At 41.2% G+C, this 19,338-nt stretch overlaps 1 long non-coding RNA gene across 2 annotated transcripts; it reads right to left on the bottom strand.

Annotated features, from left to right (window-relative positions):
- Positions 1 to 5,131: 5,131 nt before the first annotated feature.
- Positions 5,132 to 18,828, bottom strand: LOC142416915 (uncharacterized). Of its 2 annotated transcripts, XR_012777848.1 has the most exons (5): positions 18,714 to 18,828; positions 17,990 to 18,057; positions 15,726 to 15,900; positions 9,445 to 9,686; positions 5,132 to 7,693 (listed from the first exon to the last, which is right to left on the bottom strand). It is a non-coding gene; the product is annotated as an uncharacterized LOC142416915 (long non-coding RNA). The 2 variants fall into 2 exon arrangements; XR_012777847.1 differs by lacking the exon at positions 9,445 to 9,686.
- Positions 18,829 to 19,338: the final 510 nt, after the last annotated feature.

Genomic DNA, 19,338 nt, shown 5'->3' with positions numbered 1-19,338 from the left:
GGATCAAAAGAAATGATGTATATAAAAAAAAGCCATCCACCCAGCACTGTGACTGACAGCTTGATGGTTACGCAAAGAACAAATTTGACAGTCGTCAGAACCGTGCTGTCTTTGCCAAGTGAAGGCTGCCTCTGGCTGAGTGAATGACGGTGTAAGAAAAACCGTACAGCACTATGTGAGAATATTGCTTTTCTGAAATCATATTGCAATGTGTACTTCAGAGGGACTGTAGTTTGTGCTGCTGAAACTAATGTGACAGCCAGGAGCACTGGGTCCCAGAGCCCTGGGAAGGTGGGCTGGGAGACCGTAGGTGCTCACCCGCTCCCCGGGGAGCTTTGGTAGCTCCTGCTAAGCTGCAAGACTGTGTGGGGAGATCTACCCAAGCTGCTACAACAATAATATACACTACGTCTCTTTTTATAGTATTATAAACTAATATTACTCCATTAGAGCCAATGGAGTTGTGCCAATATGAAAAAGTGTTAACAGAAAGTCGGGACTATTGTTCAATTCCAGGCATATCACATTGCTCACAAATGTTCAGACGATTTAACTTTTAAAGACAACCAAAGAGAAAAGGTGTTATCTAGTTGAACTGACCTTGACAGCCTAGTTATCAGCTATTTCGAAATCCTTTATTGCTTCTGTATAGTAAATCACAGGTTCATGCTTACTGGACTGCTTATTATTTTTGCTATTTAAATTTAGTGGACTCAAAGATCTATACAAGTGTTGCTCTGAGTAAGGTTTTGACCAACTCTATACAAGCTGAGGTACAAATGTGTGCTGTCTTCTGGATTGCTAAAAGTACAATAACCACTGACCTGGAAAATTTTGTTCCGGAAGCTTTGTAGATTTTCAAGTTCCTGAAGTTTTCAAAGAACTTCATTAATCTGCTACCTCAAAGTAAATGTCCAAAGCAATTTACCTAGGAAATAGGTAATTATCAAACTACACAGATAATGAATGACCAAGCCAGACTTGCACATTAAGAAACCCATATGGCTTTCTTTTGCTCGTATTTCAGAAGTATGAAAACCAGCATGATGCCTCTGAGATTAATAAATGCCTATGAAACCTTTCGCCTATGGTCAGCTGGATAAATTAAATTCAGTTCTTTGCCTCTTTGAAATGATTTGCTCATTCAGAATTACTTATTAAAAAGACAGTGGCAACACTACTTCCCTGTCATCGTTTCCTACAGTTACTCCTCAGAGGAAGATATGAATGGAATTAATTGGCCTCCACATTAACTTTCTCAACAAGGAAGTGAGCGAGGTTTACATATCCAAAAGGAAGTTAATTCTGTTCAGGCTTTAGGCATGTTAGTGGGAACGATATAGACAAAGTTGGAGCCAACTAATCCGCACTTTTTTTTATGAATATATATGTTCATTATAAACCAGCTATTATATAGTATGCGCTGAGTCAGTCTCTGCTTACACCTTTCAGTGCTGTGATTAGATGACAGATAATGTGTTCTAGTTTGTCTTCTTCCACACTGAGAAGGTTCTTTGTTCTCAACAGCTAGAGGTAGAATTCATCTCGGTGTCAGTGCTGACTTTAACTGATGGGGCAAAATAACCCAAGCTCTGGAAAATTAATTCTGCAAAATGTTAATAGCTGAAGTTCATTTCAGAACAAATTTTAAGAGAACAGCTCAGCACGTGCTTGATTTTAAATATGTGAAACATCAGCTTGACCTCAGTGGGACTGCATGTGTACGTGTGGGGTTTTTAATGCATTATCACTTTTTATAAAAGGAGAAAGTTTAACAATTTCCAACATGTCATTCGTGGCACACATATCCAAAATTCATGTAAGGGTTATAGCTTTAGAAGAAAAAGCTGCCTTTTTACTTCAGATAATTGAAACAAAGGGCCTATTGAGGTTGAAACTACAAGCAGTCTCATTAATCTCTCACCCTGGATGTGTGTGTTGTTCTGATAACTGGTGGATTGATATACCGTAGTGTGGGTGGCTGCATTCAAATTTTTTTGATGTGTCCTTCCAGGCATGGCTTGGGAAAAAGTATGAATATTTCATTACGAAACTGAGCATTATGCTTATTCACTTACACTTGAGTATTTCTGAGTATCAGCTTTCAAAGGACTGAAAAACACAGAATGCTAAATTGTTTTGTCACCGAAACAGCACATGTCCCGACCTTCCTGGCGGTACTGCCGACTCTCTGCTCTCTTGTACTGTAGCTCAGGGCTGCAGTCCCACTGTCTTAAATCCCTTTCACACACCAAGGTATAGACCAGGAATACGTTTGTTGACACTGAGAAATGTAAACTAACATGCAACTGGTAGCAGCCACTACAGAATCGGTACAATTCTTTGGGCACGGAAGTGTAACTGGTACGGATGGAGACCACACTTGGGATCTGGTTCAATGTTACAGTGTACTTTTTTCAAGACAGCCCAACTCTCCGTGTGAACATTGCTGTTCACTGTCTGAACAGTCTATTGTTGTCTATTTCTTGCCTGTTTATCCAGAAGAGCATTAACACCTCATACAATACCTATCTGGACCCTATCTTCTGTGTTCCTATAGTCTTCTTTGCTAGCAGAGGAAGGACTACATTGACTTTCAACTCTTGTCCATAGTTATTGCTCAGCTGTATGATCAGTAGCCTGTGGCTTTGGAACAACACAAAAAGTTAAACTTAAGCTACAGTATCTGGATCCAGAAGGAGTTTTAGAAATCTTTACATTCTGGAGTTTGGATGGAGCTGAACGCTTATGGAGCAATCCTCCTCCTGACAAGGAAAGCAACAATGAGATCCTTTATGAGACAAAATATTTTTCTCCAAGGGACAATGTCAAAACAAGTGTGGAATGGAATGCATTTTATAATCAGGGTAAATTACACTTTGCTTTCTTGGGCATGTTCCCCTCGACAAGTTCAAACTCTTCACCTCTAATTGTTAAGTGTGTTGAATGAACTCCAGGCACCGCATGTCAGAGGAGAAGGGAAGGCAGCAGAGGCAGCAGCTGGCAGGGAGCACAACAAGGCAATAAAGGGGAACTCTGAGTACAAGAGTTACTCCTTGGTCTTCCCAAATTGGTATGCACGTTTATGATACTTTACCCTCCGCTATCAACATAGATGCCCAGAAACTTGATAGTAAATCGAACAAATCACATCTGATTCATCCTGCTATTGAACTGTGTTCCACATAAAAATAGGAGATAGGAGAGAAGCAGGGGAATGGTGCAGGTCTTGCTTACCTTGAACTACAGGGTACCCTCACTGTCAGATGGACTTCCAGCAGCACGGAGTTGGCTCAAGAAGAAAGGAAAAATGTTCTCTAAATTCAATGGAAATAATGGAAGGAAGTCTTTGAAAAACTCCTACTTCAGGCAGTATGGGTTGCACTTATCTAGACTTTCAAGTTCCCACAAAAAAGCCCTTGTTGTTATCTCAGTTATACCAGTGGAAATCACAAATAGTTTCGCAGATGAGGTCAATGCCTGAATCAAGCTTAGTCCCACTTGGTTCAGGGCAAAGGTACCCACATATCTGATCAGGGGTCAGCCAAGAGCCAGCTCAATCCCTGAGCAAAGGCCATCCTCAGTCCTAAAACTGGGAGCTGCTTTGGTGGCTTTGCAGGAACATTCAACCACAGGCTGCAGACACACAACTGCACTTCGTCAACACACTCATTGTGCTGAGGGTGCAAGTCGATAGGATTAAACTGACTGTCCTACCATAAAGCACAGGAGAAGGCCTCAGCTAGGATCCAAATTTTAGTCATTTTGAATGGGACCTGCAGAACATAAGTAGAATATGGAGACTTTGGGAGTAAGGTTCTGGGCAGGAAGACATGAAGATAGTTTGGTTCACACACATCTTTTGCTCGGTTCAGGAGATGCCGTTTTGGTACTCCAGAACAATCCTGTCTTCCCTCTGGCTATGTCTGATAGTCAGAGTAGTAGAAAAGAAAAGCTTTAAATATACATTGCTCCTTGTGACACACACATTCGGTAGCTCATTTCAATGCAAGTGAAAAGCTTCAGAGCACACTCCACTAAAAAAGAGAGCAAAACAGGAGATGTCTTGTATACAGTCGCTGAACGCACTGATATAAATTCCTCAAGTAATTGGACACCCTGGACATATTATTAGATTCTTATTGGAAGCTTCCACTGTAGCTTTTAATAAGTGTACAAGAGGTTGGAATGCGACAGAAAGGTATTTTTAATCATTAAAGACTAAACCCTGGAGCATCCTGGATTTTCTACTTAATGGAAGCAAGTTGTGCAACTTGCAGAATTGTGAAATCTTTAAATAACTTCAAAGAAGACAAAATTAACTGCTAGTTGTTTTAAAAAAATACTTCACATATTTGAATTGCTAATGTTATCTGATCCACAGCAATATACTTTTACTATATTAAACAGCATACTCATTGTAGGTGTTAACTGTAATTTCTAGCTTTGAAAAACTAGGAGTTTTTCTGCTTTAAAATTAAATTGAAACCAATGCTCTGTTTAAATATTTTTACAGGATGAAAGAGACATGTATTTTCTCATAAGAGTGTTTCACTGATGACATTTTTCAGAAATCACAGTGAATGAAACATTTGTCTTTGTGTGTGTGTGTATAAAAAATTCAAAAGCTTATAATGGAGCATGGGTAACATCTCTAAAAATACTTAGTAAAAACTCAGGATATTTTCCAAGCAAGGCTAGTGACCAAATAAAATTCTTTATGAAGTGGAGTTTCTGCTAAAAACCTTCACTTTTACATTTTAATGCAAATTATTCATCAGTAAAAAAGGAAAACATTACTTGTGAGGTGATAAGTAAAGGAATTTGGGGGTGTTTGTTTTTAGTAAGGGAGGTGTACAACAGTGTCTGACATTTAGCTTTGAAGAACATGGACAAATCATTGGAGGAACAGCAATTTGTTAGATAACGCAAAATAACGCTGGATTGTCATCAAGGAAGGTATTAAAAGGTCACATTTTGGTACATGTCAAAAGTATACCTCCCTGAAGAGAAGCCTTAGAATAAACATTGTATTTTTAAGAAGAAAAAGATAATTTCTGGCCATGAATTATTTATTTAGTGAAAAGATGTTACCATTCTAAATAACAAGGATCCAAGTATGCTTTGCTATTAATGGGAACCAGCTCAATTCAAAAGAGTACTCCATACAAATGTTCAGTAAACAAGATTTATCCATTCCAAAGCTTGAATAAAAGAAATAAATGTTAATTAGACTAAGAATAGCTATATTACTTTTTCTCACCAACTCCCAGAAGAGAGGGAAATTGAAAGATATGTTACTCCAGACTTATGATGGGAATTTGGCTCTGTAAGATACCAGGTATTTGCTTTTCCTAAGAAAATTTAATATTTCAAAGTTCACATCTAAATGCTTGCTCTTGAAAGGACTGATAAAAAGTGCAGACTGAGGGAAACATTTGCAGTGAAGTGAAATGTTGCTTTATCAGCTTTATTAAATCCAGAAGCAGTGCTGCATCTTTGTGGAGGCTTCTTCTCAACCTACCTATTAAATATCTATTTACACGCAGATTGAAAAAGACATTTCAGGGAGAGAAATTGCAGTAGAGTTACAAGAAGAATGCAGGCTCTTAATTGTAAAGATATTTATTTTTTTGAGGCCTCTTTATAAATGATGTTTTCATCATTGATTTAGACATCTGGGGCTTCAACAGCATTAACTAGCTGTCAATGGGAGTTAAACTCTGCAGCCTCTTCTGAAAATGGAAAGAAGCCATTCACACCAATTCAGAAGAACAGATAGGGTAGTTGTGCGAATTTTTTCAGGTGTGGTTAGCTAACCTGCAATAAAAGCCCTGTGGAGATTGCACCCCAAGGGAACTTCGTGGGTTCACAGACTAATTATGGGCTGTTGCCCTCCCCCCCCCCGTCTCATGACCATGTATCCTGATCTCTCCAACCATGAGACTTTGATCCAGACAAAAACCTTTTTTGCAGGGTTGGTTTAGTAGGATCAGAGAGCTCCTCTGACTCACCTCTTGGCTACAAAATCGCTGGAGTCAACAGTAGGAAAGTGGCATGAACATGTACCTGGGGGATGACACCCGGAGCTGGAAAGGGCAAGACCACTCTTTCTGAGCTGCAGCATAGCTTTATATTAGTCAAAGGAACCATGTAATTGTACCTGTAGCAGCACAGATCGACCTAGGGAGTGATTCTCAAGACCACTCTTAAGAGAAGTATGGGTGCTGAACCATTTAGTTGGAGATGCAGATCCTCAGGTTCTTAAATCTTTAGGTGAACTTAAGGCATCTAAATCCAGGAGGATTTTTTTTTCCTAAATGCCAAAGTTTCACTTTGGATATGCGAGAACCTCTCAGGAACTTTCCTTCTGTTTTGAACAAATCAGAAAAGAAGAACAAATTGCAAAAGATGTCCTTGTTGCTGAACCGTGGCAAAACAAATTTCCAGCAAAGGGGCACGCTCAGAGGAAAGTGTGGCAACTAATGCATGGGAAGATGCGCTTCAGGACATTTTCCAGGAAGCAGGGTAGCTTCAAATAGAGTTGATTCATAACTCTTGCCAAGTTTTTCTTGCCCAAAGGCAGAATTGAAAGAGAAACTAGCTTGAGGAATCAAAGAGTTAGCTGTGAGCCAATGGCGTGCAGATATTCAGCATTCACTGCGGGGGTGGGAGGGGAAGTTTTATTTATGTGTAGATACAAATGAGTGGAATAAATATTTAAAAATAGCATATTATACTACCTGCAGGTGGAGGTGTTCAGGGAGGGATATGGCTGATGCCAAATGTTTGATCTGTGCTTTCATCCGGCAACAGGGTTCTGGCAGGTGCCCTTAGAAAAACACAGCACGCATTTTTCTGCATATTCAATCGCTCCTCGGGAAGCCACTGTTTCCTCCGAGCCTCTCTTGGGTTGTGATTGGCACCCAGTGTGCTTCACTGGAAAAGGCAATAGATTTTTGAGGACATGAAGAGTATTGTGCTATGTATAGAAATCAATGGGATCCAGGGAAAAGCAATAGAAGGAGCAACTGGCAGTTCTGGGGAAAATCAGAGCTCCTGGGCAAATAAACAAAGGTGTGAATTCTGCGTAATGGAAATAACATGCTCATAAGGGAAGTTAAAGTAGACGGTGTTCAGACAGATCACACAGCAATCACTAACATGCCTGTCTCAACAGACAGATCAGGTACAAGAATGATGGGGATTATGAAAGGAAACGGGTATTGTGTTTGGCTGCCTGAGCTGGCAGCCTGAGCCCTGGTGTCGGGGCACAGCCGGCGAGCGGGACAGCCTCGGCCGGGCTCTGCGCTCCCGCGGCTCCCCATGGCCCAGCAGCGGCACAGCCGGGGCAGGATGCCCTGGGAAGGGAGACGGGTGCAGGGCCTGCACGGCACAAACACGCAGGGACAGTTAAACTGATGAGAAACGTGCTTGTAGGGTCATAACGAAATGCACTATTCAAAGCATGAACATCTGCTCTCTTCCGTAACGGTCTCACGGGATGCTCAAAATTTTACAACAAAGTGGCCGTGCAGCCCTGTGAAGCCACATGCCTAACGCTGGCCGTGCTCAAACTCCTCCACGTGTTATTCTCCTTTCTGGAGGGATGTTGTACTTCTGTGCGATGTGTGTTGAAGCTGACAGCTCCTTGTCTTTACACCTTGCATAGCGCTGGTGCTTTGTATTGCAGCTGAAAGAGAACGGGAACTAGGTTTGCTCTTTTTTTGGACAATCTTGAAATTTCAAGTTCTTTTGTGTTTGGAAAATGAAATGAAATGAAATGAAATTAAATGAAGTTAAAAGAAAATTAAGAATATTTTTGCGAAATCAAGTTTGGGAGAGAGGAAATACTTTGGGGTCAATGCAAACATTATGCTTTGAGAAAAGGAATCTTTTAGAAAACTTGGAATTGTTTTTAAGAAATAGCAGGGCTGTTAGAAAAAATTACGCCAGGACAAAGATTTTTCTTGCAGTCAAGGTCCTAACTGGTAGCTTTCAACATTATCATGTCAACAACTCTTCATTTTCATTTTGAAGGTGCATTTCATGAAAGCTGCCTTAATCTCATGGCATGTTTTGATTTTAAAAAAGTAGATCCATCTTCAAACATCTTCAGGCACAGCATCATCAGGCACAATTCAGCAGCATTAAATTGTGTAAAAGCCTTGGACAATGTTGCTCTGAGTAGACAGTGTCCAAGAAACTCTTGAGCCTGCTTTTCAAACACACCCTTTCCCCCAAAGACTTTTAAATCTCTGCAAGCTATATGGTAAACACTCCTTTACTCCTTGATTAATGATTGCAGCATGAATGATAGCCATCTAAAATTTTGCAGATGCTGATTAAACTATTGATATTTTGTGTGTGAAACACCAGGTACGTTATACGCCTCCACAGATATGTTCTTGGTATACTTAGTTCCTTCTGCACCAACCTTCTGATTGACTGGATAGACAACCTGCCCTGTGAAACCTTTCTATGTTCATACGGTTGAGAAGACCCTAGTGAAACACAGTCTGTGATCAGATGCAGATGGTTACGTTTATTAACCATGCTTGCCAGACATATGCAAGGCTTCACACAAACACTGTTTGAGTTAGCAGGAAAAAAACATTCATTGACCTGAGTAAGGGTATTCATCAGAAAACTTTACACTGGACTTCTGTCAAAGGTTGCAGCCTTTTTTGGTGTGTGGATAACACTTAAGTCTTCAGAAATATGCAACCACTGGTCCCTTTCCTACGTGCTCTTGTCTTAGCATGTGCACACAGAATCAACTAGTTTATTTTCCGTTGCTAATCCAGAGCTAGAGCTTTGCTTATATGAGACCTGGCACAGAGGACCACACTTTAATTAGGCAGCGTCATTCATGGGGGAAGCCTGTCCTCTGAAACATTTCCAACATTCTGTGTACAACTTTGCAGTATTCTTAGCTTGCATAGAAGTCATAAATATTATATTATTAGTGACCTAAAGCAGGTGGATATTTTAAAAGTCCAGGTAACAGCATTTGACTCAGAGTTAATTCTGTATTTGCTCAAAAGCAGGCAGACTCTATCTCCTTTGATTCCCCTCAGAGTACTGTCCTCTTATTTCATGCTGTATCTTTCCAGATTTATCTCGTGCAATTGGATAGAAATCGTGGATCCATCAATTCTCACCCTCGGTGCTTATCTCAGCCTGTCAGACGCCTTTCTCCTTCGCTCCTGGATAATCCCCACATGCGTGTTTCACCTAACTACCCACTTTCTAGCATTCCCCAGGCTGTTTTCTCAGCCTATACCATATCTTCCTTGAGACAAGCTGAGCAAAACCAGACAGGGCAATGAAGATAACACTGCCCGTGTCCATGACTGGACTATCAAATTATGGCCAGAAGGCTTGTTTTAGCAATTATTGCCCAAGCAAGCCTGTGGAGAGTGACTGCAAAAGAATATGAACCTGTTGCCATTGATGAATGCCATCCAGTAGCTGAGATGCAAAAAAAAAAGGGGGGAATGTGCCACATAGCATCTCTTTTGATCTTTTTCAAGGAGAGGAAAAATTTACAGAATGTGTCTAGACAAAGTGATGATTCATAATCTCTGCAATGTCTTGCAACTGCTGGGGGGAGACAGGGTACAGCCAGTATGACTCCTTTCTTGTAGGCCCTTTCTGCTTTTTGTTTTCATCGCTGTTTCTTCCTGTGGAAGGGCATGGAGAAAAATTAGTCAGGATTGTGTTTGGAGGGATCTGGAGCAGTTCTTACTCCAAGTATTTGTGCTATTCAGCACATCCCAGAAGCAGGAGATTTAACTACTCCACTGTTAATCCCTGGAAGTTCAGATAATAATGAATCGGTTGCATGAGAACTATTACTAATGTAACCTGTTTCTCATTAGATTTGGGTCCGATGGTTGGCTGAATTTTAAGAGAGCAGAGGCATGACTCCACATGTAAGTATTGCCATTGAGATGAAATACCTTTGGATGGCCTACAACTGAATAAACACAGAAGGTGCTGTAGTGGCATTAATTATTGGGTGAAAGTCTAGCTATCACAGATTCTTATTTACAGGACATAAGGGCTGCCGACTGGAAAGCCAGACAATGACCTGTGCATCTCAGCTGCATGGAGAAGTCAAGAGACTTTATACTGTATTTTCATTGTATTTTTAATTTTGAGCTTATTGTGATGTTGCTAATGAAACATGGTAGCTCCTTTATAACTCCCATGTGATAAGGCTAGGCTGAATGAGCTGGGGTGGTGCACATTTCCTCTCCAGCAAAAAAACCCACGTCTGTTAGGTCTTCTTCACTGACCTAGTTTGACTTGTGCGAAGTGTTTTCCTAAAATAACCTGTGACACTACTTAGTGTCATCTGCTGAATTCTTTTGTCCTAAGAGGCTTATTTCAGAACGCTTATACTGAGTGAGTCAACCTGAGAGTCAACTGTGAAGAAAGACCTGAAGGAAGATATGTCTGGCAATGCCATCTCTAAAACATTTTCTGCAACTGCTTTGAGCTCCAGCTGGAGGAAGAATTTCCCTCATGTCAACAATTTGCTACTTAGTTGTGCTTTGCTAATTGGCTTGAGAGTTTTACGGCAATTTCTCTTTCATTTATCTGATGTTGTTTTCCCTGTGCTGATGGCGAACAGTTCTTCAGACACAGAGAACAACTTTTTGGTTAGTTTTTATATACTGCAGTGTTCAATCCTGTCTTTCTCGAATGCTGAAAATATTTGTCAACTTTCTTGTAAGTTGGGAAGTGTCCAAGAAATGTAGGTTTGAGTCCTAAGTGTAATACCTTCTGGAACGGGTAGGTTCTCAGCTACGTCAGCACGTGACAAACTAGGGATTATTGCAGTCATAGGATTAATACTGGCAGCTTCATAACATTGAAAAAGAAATCTAATACTTTTCTTTTGTTTAGAGTTGACTTAACAGTTGCTTTGTATTCATTTTGACTACAGTTAATAAAATACATTAAAACACACTTGAACATCATTTCAACTCATAAACTGAAAAGCAGAAAAAACCTTTGCTATATATTAATTTGGAAACACTACCAAATGAGAGGTTACAAATAAAGTAGATGGTTGCTCACCTGCTTTTTTTAACACGATGTTTATTCTATAGCTTCCGAGGAATTAGCAAGTGAGTATCAGGGATCAGTGCCTCCAGGGCTCACAGAGTTAGTATAGTATGTGTTTTTTACTAAAAAAGTTAAAGTTTTATCAGGATTGGACTTTTGTGTGTCTATTTTTGGCATCCTTCAGTTGAAAAACACACTGGCTGAACTTGCACTCCTAACCTCTTGATGGCGTTTTACTATTAATAGAAAAAGGGTTTAATAAGTAACCAGTCTCACAGTGCGTGATAATACATTCCCACTTCTTTGCAATCTGCTTCTGTGAACTTTATGACTTGATACCCACTTAAAAAACAATAGAGGGCTCTGCCAGGGTGCCTGAGCAAGAAGGAGCAGGTGCCTGCAGCGCTGCCGGCGGCACCGCGGTGACTCGGCCCCATGCCGCGTGCGGGAGCGCAGCCGGGGCTGGCTGCTCCCGAGGTGGCAAAATTCCCCCTGGCTGGTGACCGAGTGGCCACAGCCTGGACATATAGCTGCGGCAAAATTGCCACAAACGTCCTGCCTCACCCTGTCTGTTGATGCCGGAGAGCAGCAGCACGGGGCTGTCGGGAGGCTGCCTCCCAAGGCCAGGGATGCAGGGACAAGTGGCGGATGCAGGCTCACAAGTCTCAGCTGCACATTTCTCCCAGATTGCCTAATATTAGCGTGTTAGGAGCTGGTTTGAGTCTGAAAAGCAGGGAAGAGTCATGATTTAAGAGGAAATAACGGATCCAGATAATTTTAGGATGCCTTGTTGCACAAAGATAATGTGGGTCATGTGCGTAAACCAAAAATGCCGCCACGGGTTATGGTGCAGCGAGTGGGAGTCAGCGTCAGCGTGTAGGCAACCGGTACGCTGTAGCTGCCTGACCTCGGAAGAGAAGAGGAAAAACAGTAGGAAAACCAGGCCAGGAGAGCTGCCTTTATTTCAGAGCAATATATGACACTCTCGTGTCTAATGGTATTTTTACTTGAAAGGTTAAGTGAGAAACAGAAATGGAGTGTTTGCTACTCTGTTCCAAGAATAATATTTGAACTAACCCAGCAATTGATCACCCAACTACACATTATGTTTATTTGTAGAAAATGTTAACATTTTTGTAGGCCCATGCGGACTTCCCCTCCTTTTGATCTCTCTACACCCCCAGTTTTCCTGTAAGGTTAGAGGGATTAATCCATATTTATGTTCACATAAGAAATAAAGTATCTTTTGTTTTTAAATTTTCCAAACTGGACAGGATTAAGACACAAATAATAAAAACATACAGAATAAGTGGTTGCTCTTCCCTGCTATTAGAAATTAAACATTTCTTCTCACAGGCACTCTCAGAGCAAGATTTCCACTAGCTCTTATCAGTTCAGAGCACACAGATACCATTCCTTGGGTAAAGGTGAAAAGGCTCTTAACAGCCAGGATAGTGGGAGCGCGAGGTTTGGGGTGGCTGTGTCTCGGGGCTAGGCTGGAGCCAGAATGAGTTGGCTGACAGTATAATAAATGCGTGTAGATTATGACTTTCCTTTGCTAGCTCACATGAACTCCTCCAGCTCCGATCAGTTAAGCAGGAGTCAACGCAGCCCTCACCCAGAGGAGTGATGGACAGTGATGGACAGCCCCTGCCTGTTCTCAGCCAGCCCAGAGGACCCTCACTCTCAGTGGAAAGTCAGCGCAAGTTATTTACTAGTGGTGTGTGAAAAAGGAATGTAGCTACGTGCTGTTCTTTGAAAAGTGTTTTTTGGCCATTTTCTGTTTTCCACTTATGGTTTAGTTGATGGTTTATTATTAAAGAAAACCGATCAAGTACAAGGAAATGCGTGTGGTCATTGTCACTAGCCCCAGCAGGAGGAGGTTCAAGTTACTATACTTGCTCCACAAGATTCTTTACATTTACTTTGATTTAAAGCTTGTGTCTCCATTAATTGTATACCTCCATCTTATGACAACATACAATATCCCAGATGCACAACATTACTTTCCTGGTTTTGATGATAAAAGGGATATGGCAGGCTGTGCTGTAAATGACCATTTCCATTTTCTAGATAGACATTGTTAAAGCTCCATTAGCCTTTACGTGAATGGTCTCATTCTAGCAGAGAAGCTGTCGTTAATTTTGCATGTTAATTGCTTGTTTTTTCAGCTAGAACTGCCAGTAAGGACAGTTGTGGACATCTTGTCCAGTGAGGCTTGAGTCAAGACTACTTTCTTATTGCACAGAGGATACTGAAAATATTCAGACTCTAACTGGCAACACAGACACGAGTGTCTTTATAGCCACTGTTTTTCCTTTACCATGCCAAGCCAATGTTTTGAGAACTGTTATAAAAATTATCTCCCACAACCATTTCTTCCTGAATTCCCTACAATTTTACTGAGAATTTTCTGCTAGAACTGGTTCTGTGTCAAATCAGACTTCTCTTTCACACTCTCTCTCTCTCTCTCACCCAAAGCATCCTAAATCCCACATCCTAAACCCTGAGTTTGGTTTTGCATTTTCAGTTATTCTCCCCACCGCCCATTCTATCTACGTGTTGCAGAGAGTCTTCCAAGTCCAGGTTTGTTGCAGCCAACAAAAGCATTGGGTAGTCAGTGGTGTAGAAAAGTTTCGTTGGGGTTTTCTTTCATTTTCTTGGGCAACCTGTTAGAAAAAAGCTAGTAGAAAATGATGATCAGCTCATAGGAACTTATTGCAAAAGTTTGTCCCTCCTTCTTACCAGCAATGAACTGCATGATCTGAACTGGAATATATTCGTCTCAGAGAATGGATGAGTGAGTTAGATGGGATTATCAAGCTTACTTATGAGTAAGAGCACTGCCCTTGCTTTCAGCAATTGTTGATCTAAAGGAAAACAGTTTGTTTCTCATCCTTTATCTTTTATTAGACACTATTAAGGGTGGAAAAAAAACCATTGGAATTTGAGGCCTCAGAAACCCCGTGCTAGTTGTTTGGTAGTGTTACAACCCATTTCACCAGCTGGGCAGCCCATAAGAGCTGTAAAATTAACTAGCTGCTGCAGAAAGTCCACAAAGAATTATTTTCTTTTTTTTCAAGATGTGGCTTTGCTAAATAAACAATGTTTTCAGCAGAATTCTCTTTTATAACCAGTCTCAATCTTTAGGCATGCAACTCGGCCTACAACTTGCAAGCAGTATCTAGACCATCAAGACAATTAAAAGAGTACTCAGACCAGTCTCGGAAACACCTTTTCTTGGAGGCAATTTGGGGACACACAGGGAGCAGGTTGCAGGCAGGCTCGATTGTATGGGCAGCAGCAACAGCCCAGTCCTGGCTGCTACCTCTCCAAGCCTTTTCCCAGCATGTCCTTAAGAATTTGCTGAGTGAATTAACTGCATATACATGGTGAGTCCAGTGCTTCCAGGAAAGCATCGAGTTTTGGGAAAACACGAAATAGAGTCCTGTTATGTATGCACAGCAAACCTAGCTCACACTGTGTCTACTATGTGCGTGCAGAACAAATATACAGCACGAATCCCTTACGCGATAAGGGAAAGGCCAAAGAGTGCAGCCTATCCCAACACCGACACGAGTATGTGACCCACTCTGCCCTGCCGGAAAATATGGGCACTACCGCTTGAGGTGAAACACACCCCTGTATTTTTCCTGTGAGCTTTAACACCAGTCATCAGCTAAATGAAAACTCTTACATTTTTCAGTGTTTTTCCTTTTAATTGGGAATTTGGAGAAGAATATATGTAATAGAGGGTTTTTTCCCTGAAAGTGGCCCCAGACTGTGTAAACTTTCAGGTTAAGTGCTCAATTAAAAGGTCAAATTATCCAAATAGAAAACTCAGTGTCAGGCAATAATTGTCTACTGGACTCCGTTACCTGAAGAGTTCATTGCACACTGACCTCGTTTAAATATTATACAAACTAGTGGTATGTGTGGTACTTCCTACCAGTTATTTATAACTCTTAAAAATCCAGAGTTAGGTAAATATCAAGATCACTCTTCCGAAGTATTTTAATATGAAATTGCAGGACCCACAAAAACAATAAAGATGCTCTTAGAATTCCCAACTAAAACTTTTCTAGAAAAAAGTAGTCCCTATCTCTCACCAGCATAACAAAGACTTACATTTATATAACATGATATTTAAGCTATTACCAATACATGCTAAAGAAGTCCCATTTTATGAGCCACCCCCAGGCCTCAGCTCTGTGCTCATACTTTTCCTATGTGGTATCTATTATGACTCAATGTTTCAAGCTCATTCTTTCCTTTTGTCCAAAAACTTAGCTTCTATTTATACTATCTCTGCCTCTAGCAAATCAACAGGGGCCATACATATGGTAATCATATCTACTGTAATCCCTGCTCAGCACCATTTTGAAAATTAATTCCATTCAATGCTTCATAACCAAGTTCTTATTGTGTAGTAGTTGTTAAAAAAAAATGCTAAGAAAGCTTCAGTGTCTAGTTGCAGCATTCACCAGCCTTTTGGTTATGTCCAGGAAAAGCTATTATAGCTCATTTTCAGAAATGAAGAAGGAAATACACTTAAAGGTATTCTACCAAATACATTTTTCTCCAGTGGAACTAGGAGTTGTCGTTGGCTATATCTAAACTGCAGGGCAGGTGGTGACTACATTTACCTGGAACATCCTGTGGCTCCTTTTTGTACCATACCCCAGGGAAATCAGGAGCAGGGGAAAAGAGTTGTGCAAAGGTCTCATCCTGGCATGGACTTGGGATGCACTCGTACATCTAAGCTGGGGGCCGTTCTTCTTTGAGCACAGATCTGAGTGCCACGGTTGTGCACACCATCACCTGCAAAACACAACAGTATTTCTATGGTGTTCTTGTTATTAACCTTCATGCACATGAAAGGTGGTTTCCAAAGCTACTAAAATTGGTGGGTTCCTTTCTATTGGGTTTGAACATTCTTAGATGAGGCCTGAAATGATTCTGTCTTTTGCACTCAGCAACCCTGACGGTGCCATATGATATGCAGATCCCCTTTCTCCTCTTACTTGTGTGTCCCCTCTGGCTGAAGTCACATGCTAACTGCAAAAACATTAACCACTATGTCCTCTTTAAACCCAACCCACTATCAACAGCAGGGAGGCCATAACCTGGTGTTTTCTGGGAGATGTGGTCTGTTTCTGATAAGGGCTATCTAATCACTTCACAAAGTTGAAAAGAGATAGTAGGGACAAAAAACCTGCCAAATATATATTACTTCTCTTTCTTCTAGAAATCTTGGACACTGTAAGCATACATCATCTAAATACAATGATAAAAAAGCTTCCTGAGTCATCGGTTGGATTTGTTGTGAGACCTGCGTGAGTTAGCACTGACATATGAGTCACATTAAATCATTAACCCCACCTGAAAATGTCAGCATGGACTCTATGACCCCAGGGAACAAATTTAACAACACAAAAACTTGATCTGAAAAAGCTAACTTTAGAATGAGACTAGTTCAGACCAAACATAGCCAGCCCTGTGGCTTGAGAGACAATCTGAATCATGTCATGTCTTACACACAATGGGGCTGTGGCTGGACAAGACAGGGAGGTAGATGCATCCTCAGAAAGTTTCTCATGCCTAAATTGGACATTTTGTTCAAAATGAGAACAAAAGAATACAGCTAGAATAGGAAATAATTTGGCTGCCCAAGGAGTTGATCATAACAGCTGGCGTATTCATGTCCTGTCCAGTCTATGCTAAAGAGAGAAATTTGACAGTTGAAGAAATGTTTAAGTTACTCTTAACTAGCCAAGTGTCAAAGAAAAATCTTAGCTTATCCTGGGTTTTGGTTGTATTTCTTTATTTAAAAGGCAATTAAAATGATAACATGCTGTGGGGAGTACCTAATTTTTTTAAGAATGTACGTTTATGACCTTGACCTGATGATACCTACATATTATTTTCACAGCTGTGACTTACGGGTTTACTACAGATGCTAAAAACAGACTTGGCCATGAGTATGTCATGACAAGAACAGCTCTTTTGCAGCCAAACTCTCCATTCAGTCACCACAGTCACCACAGTTTGTCTATTTTAATAACACAAGGGAAACAGTGTGCATTGTAGCTGCATGAAGAAAAATCAGAGTGCTTACAAAGATGAGTCTTTTTTAGGGCTTGGCAATTAAATAGAAATATCGCTTCCAGTTTGAGTTGTACAAACATGCACATACATGTGCAATTAATCAGACAAGTTTGTCCTTGGTTGAAGGCAAAAGAGAACAGATAGAAAATTCCCTTGCAGGAGGGAGGAAGTGGCTGGAAGTACCCGTGAAGGGTTATAAGGCATGAGACTGCGTGAGAGTACCTCATTTCGAGTCACAGAAACGTTCAGAAACTCAAAAATGAGGTTGATTACCTTGTGACACCTGCTATCAGTGAGGAAACGGCAAGGCAGGGGATGGCTTGTTTTCTGGCAATGGAAGTTGTAGGACACAGATGTCAGAAATAGTTGTGTAAAGTGTGTCCTGAAACTCAGCCCCTTGCTGACCCTCGGGTTTGAGGACAGATTAGGCAAACTCAGTTTCAGACTACCCTATACCAGTTGCCAAATTAGTCGAGATCCCATGGCAAGGTGACGTCTGCCAAATTCCCACACAGTCCAAATCTGTGTTTCCAATAATACTAGGTCTGACATTTCAGATGGCCTTTAGCTTGGTGTCAAGGACAGCATATGGCTGAAAGGTGGTTTCTGTTGGGGAAATTATGCAAATCATACTGGCTTGGAAAAAATTTGGTGGTTTTAACAGGACTTCACTTGAGGCATTGAGTTCCTTCTAATCCAGAAATCATAAACTGACTGCAAAACAATTACTCAAAGATAACCACAGTGGACAGCTACGAACCAGACCAAACAGGTTTGGGAAGGCAAACTTCCAAAGTCATACCTGCAGGATGAGTTGAGAAGGCCAGAAGTCCACATGCTCAGATTGTAATGTCCTCTGGGAACTTGAACCTGGATTGGAAGAAAATACCAAATAATGGACAAAATTGAAGCTTGCTGGAACAATGGAACTTTTTGGTGGATAGAATACTCTCATTTGGTGGAAATAATATGAAAGAAAATGGCTTGTTACTAGGAATGTTCAGCTCTGGGGCCCCCAACATAAGAAGGACATGGACCTGTTGGAGTGAGTCCAGAGGAGGGCCATGAAGATGATCAGAGGGCTGGAGCACCTCTCCTATGAAGACAGGCTGAGAGAGTTGGGGTTGTTCAGCCTGGAGAAGAGAAGGCTCCAGGGAGACCTTATAGCAGCCTTCCAGCACCTGAAGGGCCCTACAAGAAAGCTGGAGAGGGACTCTTCACAAGGGCATGTAGTGATAGGGCAAGGGGCAATGGCTTTAAACTGAAAGAGAGTAGATTTAGATTAGATATAAGGAAGAAACTCTTCACTATGAGGTGGTGAGGCACTGGAACAGGCTGCCCAGAGAAGCTGTGGATGCCCCATCCCTGGAAGTGTTCAAGGCCAGGTTGGGTGGGGCTTTGAGCAACCTGGTCTAGTGGAAGGTGTCCCTGCCTGTGGCAGGGGTGTTGGAACTAGGTGATCTTTAAGGTCCCTTCCAACCCAAACCATTCTATGATTCTATGATTCTATTTTTTACTATAGTTACCTAGATGCCATTTAAATTATTGAACAATCAGACTATTGGACCATTGGAATTACTATTCCAGGTGAGACCTTTGGTCAGTCAATGATCCCGCTATCTCCAGGAGTGATCCAAGACCTTCAAAGCAAGGCAGGAGAAAGATGGTTTTAGCTAGGTACCAAACACACTGTTCCCTATTAGGGGTCTCTTAATCTCTAGTAAGAGATTGTCTTAACTCCTGAAATGTTTTATTTAACACTATTTCAAAAGCATATCAGCAGTAGCCACTGTTATCCTGGATTTTTTTTCATGTGGCAGCCAATCTCCTTTGAAAGTTTCTGAAATCTTAGCTTCATGCATGCTGTGGTTTAACCTTTGCCATTTGTAACGGTCGCTGTGTTCACCAACACACCAGCATTTGAAAAAAGGAGATACCAAGCCTAAAAGCGCATCACGCGAAGACATGAAGGCGACAGCTGTGGCAGGAGGAACAGCATTTACCAAACTGATATACTCTACAGCTTATCAGGGATGTAAAGGAGCCAAATGATTACACAGCTATGTATATCTGAAGTACCGCTCTAATGATCAAATCCAAAAAACCCCAAGTCCATAAGAAATGCTAGTTGTGATGGCTCACTCCATGACA

The sequence above is a fragment of the Mycteria americana genome, chromosome 14, assembly GCF_035582795.1.
Source record: "Mycteria americana isolate JAX WOST 10 ecotype Jacksonville Zoo and Gardens chromosome 14, USCA_MyAme_1.0, whole genome shotgun sequence".
Taxonomy (NCBI): Eukaryota; Metazoa; Chordata; class Aves; order Ciconiiformes; family Ciconiidae; genus Mycteria; species Mycteria americana.
Note: the sequence above shows the minus strand (reverse complement) of the source record. Positions and strands in the feature narration are given on the sequence as shown.